This window comes from Leopardus geoffroyi, chromosome D4, assembly GCF_018350155.1.
Source record: "Leopardus geoffroyi isolate Oge1 chromosome D4, O.geoffroyi_Oge1_pat1.0, whole genome shotgun sequence".
NCBI lineage: Eukaryota > Metazoa > Chordata > Mammalia > Carnivora > Felidae > Leopardus > Leopardus geoffroyi.
Genome location: NC_059342.1, coordinates 56,830,061 through 56,844,687, shown reverse-complemented (window position 1 = coordinate 56,844,687; position 14,627 = coordinate 56,830,061). Strand labels below are relative to the sequence as shown.

Below are 14,627 nucleotides of genomic sequence, written 5' to 3'. Positions count from 1 at the left end.
GTCTATCCACCAAGAAGACCTAACAATTGTAACATTTAGGCGCCAAATGTGGAAGTTCCCAGATATATAGATCAATTAATCACAAACATAAAGAAACTCATCAATAGTAATACCATAATAGTAGGAGATTCAACACCCCACTCACGGCAATGGACAGATCATCTAATCAAAAAATCAACAAGGAAACAATGGCTTTGAATGACACACTGGACCAGATGGACTTAACAGATATATTCAGAACATTTCATCCTAAAACAGCAGAATATACATTCTTCTCCAGTGCACATGGAACATTCTCCAGAATAGACCATATACTGGGACACAAATCAGCCCTAAGTAAGTAGAAAAAGATAGAAATCATACCGTGCATATTTTCAGACCACAACGCTATGAAACTTGTAATCAACCACAAGAAAAAATTTGGAAAGGTAACAAATACTTGGAGACTGAAGAACATTCTACTAAAGAATGAATGGGGAACCAAGAAGTTAGGGACGAAATTAAAAAGTATATGGAAGTCAGGGGCGCCTGGGTGGTTCAGTCACTTGAGCATCCAACCGGTTGACATCACAATCTCATAGCTCATGGGTTCGAGCCCCACATCAGGCTTTGCACTGGCAGCACAGAGCCTGCTCTGGATATTCTGTCTCCCACTCTCTCTGCCCCGCCCCCACTCACATGCTCGCACACATGCGGGCATGCGCTCTCTCTCTCTCAAAAATAAAAAAAAACATTAAAAAAATTAAAAAAAATAAAAAATAAAAAAAGTATAAGTAACTCAATGAAAATGATGGCACCACGACCCAAAACCTATGGGACGCAACAAAGGCAGTCATAAAAGAAAGTATATAACAACCCAGGCCTTCCTAAAGAAGGAAGAAAGGTCTCAGATACACAACCTAACCTTATGCCTTAAGGAGCTGGAAAAAGAACAGCAAATAAAACCCAAAACCAGCAGAAGACAGGAAATAATAAAGATTAGAGTAGAAATTAATGCTATACAAACCAAAAAAAAGAACAGATCAATGAAACCAGAAGCTGGTTCTTTGAAAGAATTAACAAAATTGATAAACCATTTGATCAAAAAGAAAAAGGAAAGGACCCAAATAAATAAAATCACGAATGAAAGAGGAGAGATCACAACCAACAGCAGAAATAAAAACAATAAGAAGAGAATATTATGAGCAATTATATGCCAATAAAATGAGCAACCTGGAAGAAATGGACAAATTCCTAGAAACATACACTACCAAAACTGAAACAGGAAGAAATAGAAAATTTGAAAAGACCCATAACCAGTAAGGAAATCGAATTAGTAATCAAAAATCCTCCAAAAAACAAAGAGTCCAGGGCCAGATGGCTTTCCAGGGGAATTCTACCAAACATTTAAGGAAGGGTTAACACCTATTCTCTTGAAGCTGTTTCAAAAAATAGAAATGGAAGGAAAACTTCCAAACTCTTTCTATGAAGCCAGCATTACCTTGATTCCAAAACCAGACAAAGACCCCACTAAAAAGGAGAACTATAGACCAATTTCCCTGATGAACATGGATGCAAAAATCTTCAACAAGATATTAACCAACCGGATCCAACAATACATTAAAAAAATTATTCACCACGACCAAGGGGGATTTATACCTGGGATGCATGGTTGGTTCAATATCCACAAAACAATTAACATGATTCATCACATCAATAAAAGAAATGACAAGAACCAAATGATCCTCTCAATAGATGCAGAGAAAGAATTTGACAAAATATAGCATCCTTTATTGATAAAAACCCTCAAGTAGGGATAGAAGGAGCATACTTCAAGATCATAAAAGCCATATATGAACGACCCAATGCTAATATCATCCTCAATGGGGAAAAACTGAGAGCTCTCCCCCTAAGGTCAGGAACAAGACTGGGATGTCCACTCTCACCACTGTTATTCAACATAGTATTGGAAGTCTTAGCCTCAGCAATCAGACAACACAAAGAAAGAAAAGGCATCCAAGTCGGCCAGGAGGAGGTCAAACTTACACTCTTTGCGGATGACATGATACTCTATATGGAAAACCGAAAAGATTCCACCAAAAAACTGCTAGAATTGATCATGAATTCAGCAAAGTTGCAGGATATAAAATCAGCGCACAGAAATTGGTTGCATTCCTATACACCAACAATGAAGCGACAGAAAGAGAAATCAAAGAATCGATCCCATTTACAGTTGCACAAAAAAAAAAACCATAAAATACCTAGGAATAAATCTAACCAAAGAGGTGAAAAATTTATATGCTCAAAACTATAGAAAGCTTATGAAAGAAATCGAAGAAGACACAAAAAAATGGAAAAAGACTCCATGCTCCTGTATAGGAAGAACAAATTTACAAAGATATAAAAGATCTGTATGCTGAAAACTATAGAAAGCTTATGAAGGAAATTGAAGAAGATATAAAGAAATGGAAAAACATTCCATGCTCATGGATTGGAAGAATAAATATTGTTAAAATGTCAATACTACCCAAAGCTATCTACACATTCAATGCAATCCCCATCAAAATTGCACCAGCATTTTTCTCAAAGCTAGAACAAGCAATCCTAAAATTTGTATGGAACCACAAAAGGCCTCGAATAGCCAAAGTAATTTTGAAGAAGAAGACCAAAGCAGGAAGCATCACAATCCCAGACATTAGCCTCCACTACAAAGCTGTAATCATCAAGACAGCATGGTATTGGCACAAAAACAGACACAGAGACCAATGGAATAGAATAGAGACTCTAGAATTGGACCCACAAAAGTATGGCCAACTAATCTTTGACAAAGCAGGAAAGAATATTCAATGGGCAAAAGACAGTCTCTTTAACAAATCATGCTGGGAGAACTGGACAGCAACATGCAGAAGGATGAAGCTAGACCACTTTCTTACACCATTCACAAAAATAAACTCAAAATGGATAAAGGACCTGAATGTGAGACAGGAAACCATCAAAACCCTAGAGGAAAAAGCAGGAAAAAAAACCTCTCTGACCTCAGCTGCAGCAATGTCTTATTCGACACATCTCCAAAGGCAAGGGAATTAAATGCAAAAATGAAATATTGGGACCTCATGAAGATAAAAAGCTTCTGCCCTGCAAAGGAAACAATCGACAAAACTAAAAGGCAACCGACGGAATGGGAAAAGATATTTGCAAATGACATATCGGACAAAGGGCTAGTATCCAAAATCTATAAAGAACTCACCAAACTCCACACCCAAAAAACAAATAATCCAGTGAAGAAATGGGCAGAAGACACGAATAGACACGTCTCTAAAGAAGACATCCAGATGGCCAACAGGCACATGAAAAGATGCTCAACGTCACTCATCAGGGAAATACAAATCAAAAACACACTACGATATTACCTCACACCAGAGTGGCTAAAATGAACAAATCAGGAGAGTAGATGCTGGAGAGGATGTGGAGAAACGGGAACCCTCTTGCACTGTTGGTGGGAATGCAAACTGGTGCAGCCACTCTGGAAAACAGTGTGGAGGTTCCACAAAAAATTAAAAATAGACCTACCCTATGAACCCAGCAATAGCACTGCTAGGAATTTACCCAAGGGATATAGGGGTGCTGATGCATAGGGGCACTTGTACGCCAATGTTTACAGCAGCACTTTCAACAATAGCCAAATTATGGAAAAAGCCTAAATGTCCATCAACTGATTAATGTATAAAGAAATTGTGGTTTATATACACAATGGAATACTACTTGGCAGTGAGAAAGAATGAAATCTGGCCTTTTGTAGCAATGTGGATGGAACTGGAGAGTGTTATGCTAAGTGAAATAAGTCATACAGAGTAAGACAGATACCATATGTTTTCGCTCTTATGGGGATCCTGAGAAACTTAACAGAAGACAATGAGGGAGAGGTAGGGGAAAAAAAAAGTTGGAGTGGGAGGGAGCCAGACCATAAGAGACTCTTAAAAACTGAGAACTTAGGGTTGATGGGGGGTGGGAGGAAGGGGAAAGTGATGGGCATTGAGGAGGGCACTTGTTGGGATGAGCACTGGGTGTTGTATGGAAACCAATTTGACAATAAATTTCATATTAAAAAATAAATTAATTAAAAATAAATAAATAAATCACTATACTCTAAATAAATAAATAAATCTGACATATGATGTGCAAGAACATCGAAAACCAGAAAACATAGCTGAAAGAAATTAAAGAACTAAATAGATGGAGAGATATACCTTGTTCCTAGACTGAAAGACTCAATGATGTTAAGACTGTAACGTTAAGATGCTGTAATTCTCCCCAAGTTGATCTATAGATTTAATGCAATATCAGGTATAATACCAGTAGGCTTTCCCTCTCCCCCATATATACACATGATTTTATTAAGTTTGTCATAGTTGAATTTTCCTACAATGCTAAAGTAATTAAAAATGTTAAGAATATTTAAAATACGTGTACAAAAATTCATAACATTGTGTAAGTTAAATATGTTATTTACATCAGCACCAGAAATTACTATACTTTTAATAATCTAGGTTTAATTGAAGCAGAATAATAAAAAACATTTTTAAAAAGTAGAATTCTTAAGTAATGTTTTAAAGGGATCACTTAGTCTGTGTTGTTAACAACAGTGTTGGGGGTAAAGACTTGGGTAGAAGCAGGGAGATTAGTTATGAAATTATTCCAGTAATGATAGTAGCAGAGGAGACTAAAGTGTTTTTTTAATGTTTATTTCTTTTGAGAGAGAGAGAGAGAGAGAGAGAGAGAGAGAAAGAGAGTGAGCAGGGAATGGGCAGAGAGAAAGGGAGACACAGAATCTGAAGCAGGCTCCAGGCTCTGAGCTGTCTGCATAGAGCCCGACGCGGGGCTCGAACTCATGAACTGCAAAGTCATGTCCTGAGCTAAAGTCGGATGCTTAACCAATTGAACCACCCAGGCTCCCTGAGACTAGAAGTGTTTAGATGCTGGATTCATTTTGAAGTAGAGACAATAGGATACTGATATCCATTTACTGATAGATTGGATGTGGACAGTTAGAAGAAATAAAACATCAAGAATAACACCAATGTTTTGGCCTAAACATCTGGCAACATGGAGTTGTCATTAACTGATGTGAGAAATGCTAGGACAGGAGTAGGGTGGTGTGTGTGATTAGTGGTGTTGGTGGTAGTGGGGTAATCAGGAGTTCACTTTTACAGAGATAGATCTTGGACTTTCAAGTGTATCTGTTGATTAGATGATTTGGGCATAGGACCTTGTAGTTCAGAGAAGAGATCTGGCACACAGACAGACAACTAGATAAATAGATATACACTGATAATGATTGATTGATACATGATAGATAGATAGATAGATAGATAGATAGATAGATGAAGATGCATTTAAAATCATGAACCATGAGAGTGGGCTGGGGAGACACATAAACTATTACATTAGTGTGATGAGTGCTATCATGTGTGGAGTCCTGTCCCAGGAGGAGGTACTCAGCTGACGAGGATGGGGTCACATAAAGGTTTCACAATAAAAATGACCTTGAAAGGCATCTTACATTCAACAGTTAAAATATTTGAGTACTTACTATCTTTCAGGAACTATGACAGTCACCAAGACATAGGCCTTGCCTCCATGTAGATCATGATCTCATAGGGTAGACGGTCTCACATGCCCAAATTGTCTAATCAAAATAAACACATGGATGTCCAATATTAATCTCAAAAGTGAACTCCTGGTTTCCTATTCCCACTGAATCACACATACCAGACCTGACAGAAAGACAGAGACTGCTGTGAGTGAATGGGATGAATCTCTCTTTTGGACACCTCGTATTTCTCAGGAGGTGGCACCACTGTTTTCTCCCCCTTCTGACCTACCACACAGGAGCCAAAAGCTAGAGGAAGTGCAGGAAGTGCTGTAGTCTCCCGATGATGTGGTATGGGGGACTGTGGGACACTCTTGCCTCACCGATTCCTAAGGAAATCCAGGATGACTCAACATCTCATCAAATCAAGAGACGGTGGCAAGACTTCTCTTCCATTGATAGAACCCCAGCACTCGGCACAATGTGTCCGCTGCTAGCTAGAAAATACAGGATGGGAAGAGGCATGAATGTGCCCCTCCCCTAAATGGTGTGTGCCTAAGGGATGGGGGCCCAGATACTGTTGTGGCCCTCAGGTGAGGAGGCACAAGGCCCAATCCTGCTGAGGCAACACCCTCCAAGTGTTTTTGTAAAGCATCCAAGAGATCATAGGAGGTCTTATGACAGGCACATCCTCCTGCCTGGGGGAAATTGGGCAGAGAGCCACGTAGGAGGATGTCCAGGACTCAGAAGGGTCACAGCAGCATCAAGTGAAAAGCCAAGGTTAATGTGCACACATCCTGGCTTAGGTGGAGCAGGTCCTTTCCATGGTCCCCCACAGGCTCCTACCTGCCCCCAGCAGATGTCTGTCATGGAAAAATGGAAGTTTCAAACAACTGACCACAACTACTTGACTTTAATTCCTGCTCACCCTGGCAGGGAAGTTACAGAATACTCTGAGCACAGGAGTGAGTGTATGAGCCTTCATCTCTTTGCTCTTGTTCAACTTGGTCATGCCAGCCTCTTGCAAGAAGGGGACGAGGATTCCATGAGCATGATTGGAAACTCCCTGCCCTATTCAAATTCCCAACCTGTTGGAGATGCTCAGATTCAAGGGCTCAGTTATCTTTACTTGTCCACTCAAAACTGTAGTCTCTCTACTCTGTAGGTCTTTGGGTAAAATATCCCTGCCCCTAAGTTCCTACATCCTCTGCATCTCATCTTCCTTTCCATAGCTTCATCGCTATTTTGGCCTAATTTCCCATTGCCACCCTATCTATACTTGCCCCTCCCTGTCCAGGCTGAATCCCTGGAAGGATGATAATAATATATAAATGTAGTAGTGAAAAACTGCAAGTTACAAAAATAATATTATAGTCTCATCTTAAAAAAATTAATAGGGGCACCTGGGTGGTTCATTTAGTTAAGCATCTGACTTTGGCTCAGGTCATGATCTCACAGTTCATGATTTCAAGCCCTGCAATAGGCTCTGTGCTAACAGCTCAGAGTCTGGAGCCTACTTCAGATTCTGTGTCTCCCTCTCTCTCCCTGCCCCTCCCCCACTCATGCTCTGGCTTTCTCTAAAATAAATAAACATTTAAAAATGTTTTTAATTAATAGATTTTATTTTTAGAGCAGTTTTAGGTTTGCAGAAATATTGAGCAGCAAATACAGGAATTCCCATATACCCATTCCCATCCTTGGCCACATACAGTTTCCTCTGTTATTAACATCTTGTATGTAGTGTGGTATATTTTTTAAAATTGATGAGCCAATACTGATGCATTATTGTTAACCAAAGTTCATAGTTTACCTTAGGATTTATTTGTGTTATACATGCTATGGGTTTTGACCAATATATAATGATGTGTATCCACCATTAAGGTATCATACAAAATAGTTTCTATATCTAAGAATCCCCTATTCATCCATTTTTCCCTGTCCTCAAACTGTTGGCAACCACTCTCCTTTTTTTGAAATTGTGGTAAAAGATACATAACATGAAATTTACCATTTTAACAAGTTTTAAGTGTACAATTCAGTAGCATTAAGTACATTCACAATGTTGTATAACCATCATCACTATTTCTAAAACTTTTTCATCAACCCAAACAGAAACTCTGTACCCATTAAATAGTAACCCACTATATCACCCCACCCTACCCAACATCTTGTAACTTCTATTTTCTATCTCTGTCAGTTTCCTTATTTTAGATACTTCATATAAGAGGAATCATGCAATATTTATCCTTTTGTGTCTGGTTTATTTAGCTTAGCATAATGTATTCAAGGTTCATCTATACTGTGGCATGTATCAGAATTTAATTTTTTATGCTAACTATTCCATTTTGTGTATATATTACATTTTGCTTATCCATTTATCCGTTGATGGACACTTGGATTATTTCCACTTTTAACTACCATGAAAAATGCTGCTAAGAAAACTAGGGTGTAAGTATCTGCTTGAGTCCCTGCTTTCTATTCCTTTGAATATGTACCTAGAAATGAAATTGTTGGATCATATGGTAAATCTTTAACTTTTAGAAAAACTGCCACCAAATTGTTTTCTCCCCTGCATTTCCACCAGCAATGAATGAGAGATCTTATTGCTCCATGTCCTCACCAGCATCTGTTGTTGTCAATGGCCTGGATTTTGGCCATTCTAATAGGTATGCAGTAGTATCTTACAGTGGTTTAAATTTTCAATTCTCTAGTGACATATAATGTGGAATATCTTTTGATATGCCATCTGTATCTTTTTTGGTGAGGTTTTGTCTATTTAAAAAAGTTTTTATTTTATTTTTTGAGAGAGCATCGAAGTGGGGGGGGGGGGGCAGAGAGCACCGGGGACAAAGGATGTATGATCTGAAACAGGCCATGTGCTGACAGCAGTGAGCTCATGGAGCCCAGGGAGCCCAGTGAGCCCAGCAAGCCCAGTGCTCAAACTCACAAACTGTGAGATCACAACCTGAGTCAAAGTTGGTCACTTAACCAAAACCCCTCTTTTGTCCATTTTTAAATTGAGTTGTTCAGGTACCTGGGTGTCTCAGTCAGTTAAGGGACCAATTCCTGGTTTTAGCTCAGGTCATGATCTCACAGTTTGTGAGTTCAAGCCTTGCATGGGGGTCTGCACTCACAGTGCAGAGCAGGGAAGGAGCCAACATGGTGGAACAGCATGGAAGCTTTTTGTGTGTCTCGTGTCCATGAAATACAGCCAGACAAACACTAAACCATCCTGCACACCTAGAAAACTGATTGGAAGATTAGCACAACAATCTGCACAACCTGAACCACAGAATTCAGCAGGTACGTGGTGCAGAGGGGTGAACTTGAGGAGCAAGAAGGCACAAGAAAGGAGGTGCTTTTGTGAGTGGAGAGAGAAGAGAGACTGGGGTGGGGGGAGAATATGGGAAAAGCACCATCCCCAAAGGCAGCTGGAGAGAAAGTGGAAAATTGGAAATAGCCGCAGGGGCTAAACTAAAAAGGGAAAAAGGAGAGAGTTTAAATTCCATTAAGACTGTAAACAGGGGGAGCACAAAGGTTGCAACACTGCAGCTCAATACCTGGTGGTGCTCTGGTGGGAAAGGTGATTCCCAGGAACAGAGTGGGGTCCGGGAGGTTCTCAGGCCACAAGGGGAAAAACGGTTCCACTGATGGAAGGACATTTGGTAGAGACTGGTAAAGCCACCACGTCCCAGCAGACCCAGAAGGTGGCCACATTTGCTGGTGCCGGGGCAAGGTCATTAAGAGTGAAGACTGGTGCCAGATGTGTGTTGTGATTTTTCCATAGTCCCTGAAACGCTGCTGCTACACTATCTCATGAAATTTTCTGGGGTGGGCTGGTACATGGCCACAGTCTCGGGGCACCGGCAACAACAGGGTCCAGCGGGCGTTCCTGGGTGCAGCCGACATTTGGCCATTGCTCGGTGAGACTCTCCCACAAAGGGGCAGAAGAGGTCAAAGCCGCAGTCCTTCAGAAATAAGGGGCCAGGGAAAACAGCCGCATCTGAGACAAAACTTGGGAGAGAGGTGCTGCCTAGGGCCTGGTCACGGACAGGGAAAATGCAGGGAGTGGACAAAAACTGAAGACAGAGGACAGGTGTGTAACTGCTGATTGGAGAGAACAGAGTTCCGATACTGGAGACTGGGTAGCTGGGTGGCACCATTTTCACCACTCCCGTGCATGCGCATTACGAGCACCACAACACTCCACCCAGTAGGTGAACAGCGCCATCTAGTGGAGAACAGAGCCATTACACTGAGCCCCGCCCAACTGAGCAAACCTTGCTATTCAAGAACACAAGTCTCACTGCCTAGTCTATGACTATAAAGCGCTACATAGTCTGACTTCTGGGGGAAAACGAAGTAATTTCAGTCCTATTTCAATCTGTTAGCAGGTCCATCTATTCACTTTTCTTTCCTTTTTTTCTCCTTTTACACTTCTTTTCTTTTTCTTGAATACAGAAAGAGAAAAACTTCATTTTTATTTTCAATTGGTATTGAAAATAATTTTCCTTAAAATTTTTTACTATATTTTCTACTTTTGTGTAAAATTTTTTCAAATTCTATTTTACTTCCATCAATTTATTTTACTACTTGTGTATTTACCTTTTCAAATTTTCAAGCAATTTCCTTTTTTCTTTTTTTTCTTTTTTTTTGTTTCTCTTTTTCTTGAATGCAGAAAGGGAAAAACTTCATTTTTACTTTCAATTTCTATTCAAAATATTTTTCTTTAATTTTTTTCACTATATTTTTTGCTTTTATGTAAATTTTCCAAACGCTATTTTGCTTCCATATTATTTTAGTCTACTTCAGTGTATTCATTTTTTCAAATTCTCAAACAATTTCCTCCCCCCCCCTTTTGTATCTCTAATCTGTCAAATCACTTTCAACATCCCGACCAAAACACAACTAGGATCTAGCATCATTTATTCGATTTTGTGTGTGTGTGTTTGATTTTTTAATTTTAATATTTTTTAATTGTAACTTTTCTACATCTAATTCCCTTTCTCCCTTCAAACTGACAAAATGAAGGAATCCACCCCAAAAGAAAGAGCACAAAGAAACGACAGCCAGGGATTTAACCAACACAGATACAAGCAAGATGTCTGAACCAGAATCTAGACTCATGATAATAAGAATACTAGCTGGAGTCAAAACAGATTAGAATCCCTTTCTGCAGAGATAAAAGAAAAAATAGAATGAAATTAAAAATGCTATAACTGAGCTGCAATCACGGATGGATGCAGCAGCAGCAAGGATGGATGAGGCAGAACAGAGAACCAGCTATATAGAGGACAAACTTATAGAGAATAATGAAGCAGAAAAAAAGAGGGAGATTAAGGCAAAAGACCACGATTTAAGAATCAGAGAAAACAGTGACTCATTAAAAAAGGGACACCATCAGAATCACAGGGATCCCAGAGGAGGAAGAGAAAAAGGGGTAGAAGGGTTATGTGAGCAAATCATAGCAGAAAACTTTCCTAACCTGGGGAAAGATACAGACATCAAAATCCAGAAAGCACAGAGGACCCCCATTAGATTCAACAAAAACTGACCATCAACAAGGCATATCATAGTCAAATTCACAAAATACTCAGGAAAGGAGAAAATCATGAAAGCAGCAAGGGAAAAAAGTCCCTAACCTACAAAGGAAGACAGATCAGGTTTGCAGCAGACCTATCCACAGAAACTTGGCAGGCCAGAAAGGAGTGGCAGGATATAATAAATGTGCTGAATCAGAAAAATACACAGCCAAGAATTCTTTATCCTGCAAGGCTGTCATTCAAAATAGGAGAGATTAAAAGTTTCCCAGACAGGATGGCAGAACAGCACGGAAGCTTTTTGTGTGTCTCATGTCCAAGAAATACAGCCAGCCCAACACTAAACCATCCTACACACCTAGAAAACTGATTGGAAGATTAACACAACAATCTGCACAACCTGAACCACAAAATTCAGCAGGTACACAACATGAAGAGTTGAACTTGGGGAGCAGAAAGCTGCAAAAGGTAGGGAACCCCATTTGCGGGCTGAGAGAGGATGGAGACTGGACGGGGGGGAGAATACAGGAAAAGCACCCCTCCCCAAAAGCAGCTGGAGAGAAAGTGGAAAATTGGAAACAGCCACAGGGACTAAACTAAAAAGGGAGAAAGGAGGAAGGAGAGGGTTTAAATTCCATTAAGACTGTAAACAAGGGGAGCAAAAAAGCTGCAACTCCGCAGCTCAATACCTGGTGGGGCTCTGGTGTAAAAGGTGAATCCCCAGGAACAGAGTGGAGGCCGGGAGGTTCTCGGACCACACAGGGAAAAGCAGTTCCACTGCTAGAAGGACATTTGGTAGAGACTGTTGAAGCCACCTGGTCCCAGCAGACCCCAGAAGGCAGCCACGTTCGCTGGTGCTGGGGCAAGGTCATTAAGGGTGAAGCCTGGTGCCAGATGTGTGTTGCAGTTTTCCATAATCCCTGAAACACTGATGCTACACTGTCTCACAATCTTTTTGGGGGGCGGGCTGACACCTGGCTGCAATCTTGGGGCACCGGCAGCAGCAGGGTCCAGCGGGCATTCCTGGGTGCAACCAACATTCAGCCATTGCTCAGTGAGACCCTCCCACAGAGGGGCGGAATGGATCAAAGCCACAGTCCTTCAGAAGTAAGGGGCCAAGGAAAACAGCCACATCTGAGACAAAACTTGGGGGAGAGGTACTGCCTGGAGCCTGGTCACAGAGAGTGGAAAAGCAGGGACTGGATGAGAGCTGAAGAGGAAGGATGGGTGCGTGACTGCTGATCCGTGAGAACAGACTGGTGGCTGGGTGGCGCCATTTTCACCGCTCCTGCGCATGCGCATAAGCACCTACAATCTCTGCAACAATCCACCCCAGTAGGCTAGCAGCGCCATCTAGTGGAGAGTGGAGCTGTTACACCAAGCTCTGCCCAACCGGGCCAACTTCGCTCTTCAAGAACACAAACCTCCACGCTGGCTTAAGTTATGGACTACAAAGAACTACATGGACTGACCTCTAGGGGAAAACAAAGCAATTTTAGTCCTACTTCAATTTGTTGGCAGGTTCATCTATTCAATTTTTTTCTCTTTTTCCTTTTTCTCTCTTACAATTCTTTTCTCTTTTCTTGAATACAGTAAGAGAAAAATTCATTTTTATTTTCAATTTTTATTAAAAATATCTTTATTTTAATTTTTATTACTTTAATTTTTATTACTGTCTTTAATTTTTATTACTATATTTTTTACTTTTGTGTAAATTTTTTCAAATTTTTTCAAATTCTACTTTACTTCCATCATTTCATTTTAGTCTACTTCAGTGTATTCACCTTTTCAAATTTTCAAAAATATCCTTTCTTTCGTTTTCATTTTTTCTTTTTAATTTCTTTTTTTCTTGAATGCACAGAGAGAAAAACTTCATTTTTACTTTAAATTTCTTTAAAAAATATTTTAATTTAATTTTTAGTACTATATTTTTTCCTTTTATGTTAATTTTTTCAAATCCTATCTTACTCCCATCATTTTATTTCAGTTTACTACAGTGTATTCACTTTTTCAAATTTTCAGAAGATTTCTTTCTTTTCTTTTGTTCTTTTTTTAACCTTTTTTTTACTTTTCATTTCTCTTCTTTTTTCTTAAATACAGAAAATGAAAAAATTCATATTTCTTTATAACTTTTATTAAAAATACTTTAATTTCTTATACTATATTGTCTACTTTTCTGTATATTTTTTCAAATTCTACTTTACCCATATCATCTCATTTTAGTCTACTTTAGTGTATTCATTTTATCAAAATCTCAACGTCTTTTTTTTTTCTCTGCCCCCCTTTTTTTTTCATTTCTCTAATCTGTCAAACCACTTTCAACACCCAGACCAAAACACACCTCAGATCTAGCATCATATATTCCATTTGTGTGTGTGTGTGTTTTTAATATTTAATTTGTAATTTTAATATTTTTTAATTTTAATTTTTTTAATTTCAATTTTTCTACCTCATTAATTCTTTTTCTCCCTTCAAAATGACAAAACGAAGGAATTTACCCCAAAAGAAAGAGCACAAAGAAATGACAGCCAGGGATTTAACCAACACAGATACTAGCAAGATGTCTGAACCAGAATTTAGAATCACGATAATAAGAATACTAGTTGGAGACGAAAATAGATTAAATCCCTTTCTGCAGAGATAAAAGAAATAAAAAATAGAATGAAATTAAAAATGCTATAACTGAGATGCAATCACGAATGGATGCAGCGGCAGCAAGGATGGATGAGGCAGAACAGAGAATCAACTATATAGAGGACAAACTTATAGAGAATAATGAAGCAGAAAAAAAGAGAGAGATTAAGGCAAAAGAGCACGATTTAAGATTTAGAGAAATCAGTGACTCACTAAAAACGAACACCATCAGAATCACAGGCGTCCCAGAAGAGGAAGAGAGAGAAAAAGGGGTAGAAGGGTTATGTGAGCATACCACAGAGGAAAACTTTCCTAACCTGGGAAAAGACACAGACAACAAAATCCAGGAAGCACAGAGGACTCCCATTAGATTCAACAAAAACTGACCATCAACAAGGCATATCATAGTCAAATTCACAAAATACTAAGGCAAGGAAAGAAACATGAAAGAAGCTAGGGAAAAAAGTCCCTAACCTACAAGGGAAGACAGATCAGGTTTGCAGCAGACCTATCCACAGAAACTTGGCAGGCCAGAAAGGAGTGGCGGGATATATTCACTGTGCTGAATCAGAAAAATATGCAGCCAAGAATTCTTTATCCAGCAAGACTGTCATTCAAAATAGAAGGAGATTAAAAGTTTCCCAGACAAACAAAAATTAAAGGAGTTTGTGACCACTGCAAGAAATTTTAAGGGGGACTCTCTGAGGGGAGAAAAGATGAATATATATATAAATAAATATAAATATAAATATATATATATATATGTGTGTGTGTGTGTATATATATATATATATATATATATATATATATATATATCAGCAAAAGATTAGAAAGCACCAGAGAACACCACCAGAAACAACAACTCTACAAGCATCATAATGGCA

General features: G+C 39.2%; 1 long non-coding RNA gene across 5 annotated transcripts in view; it reads right to left on the bottom strand.

The window, feature by feature from the left end:
* The window catches only part of LOC123593089, a 179,505-nt gene that overhangs the window by 36,533 nt on the left and 128,345 nt on the right, over positions 1–14,627 (bottom strand). For 4 of the 5 annotated variants that reach the window (XR_006710114.1, XR_006710111.1, XR_006710110.1 and 1 more), the window contains one exon: positions 5,570–5,665. This is a non-coding gene — a long non-coding RNA (uncharacterized LOC123593089). Of the gene's footprint in view, positions 1–5,569; positions 5,666–11,798; positions 11,843–14,627 lie in introns of those variants that run through there. The other variant, XR_006710113.1, reaches the window with a different exon arrangement.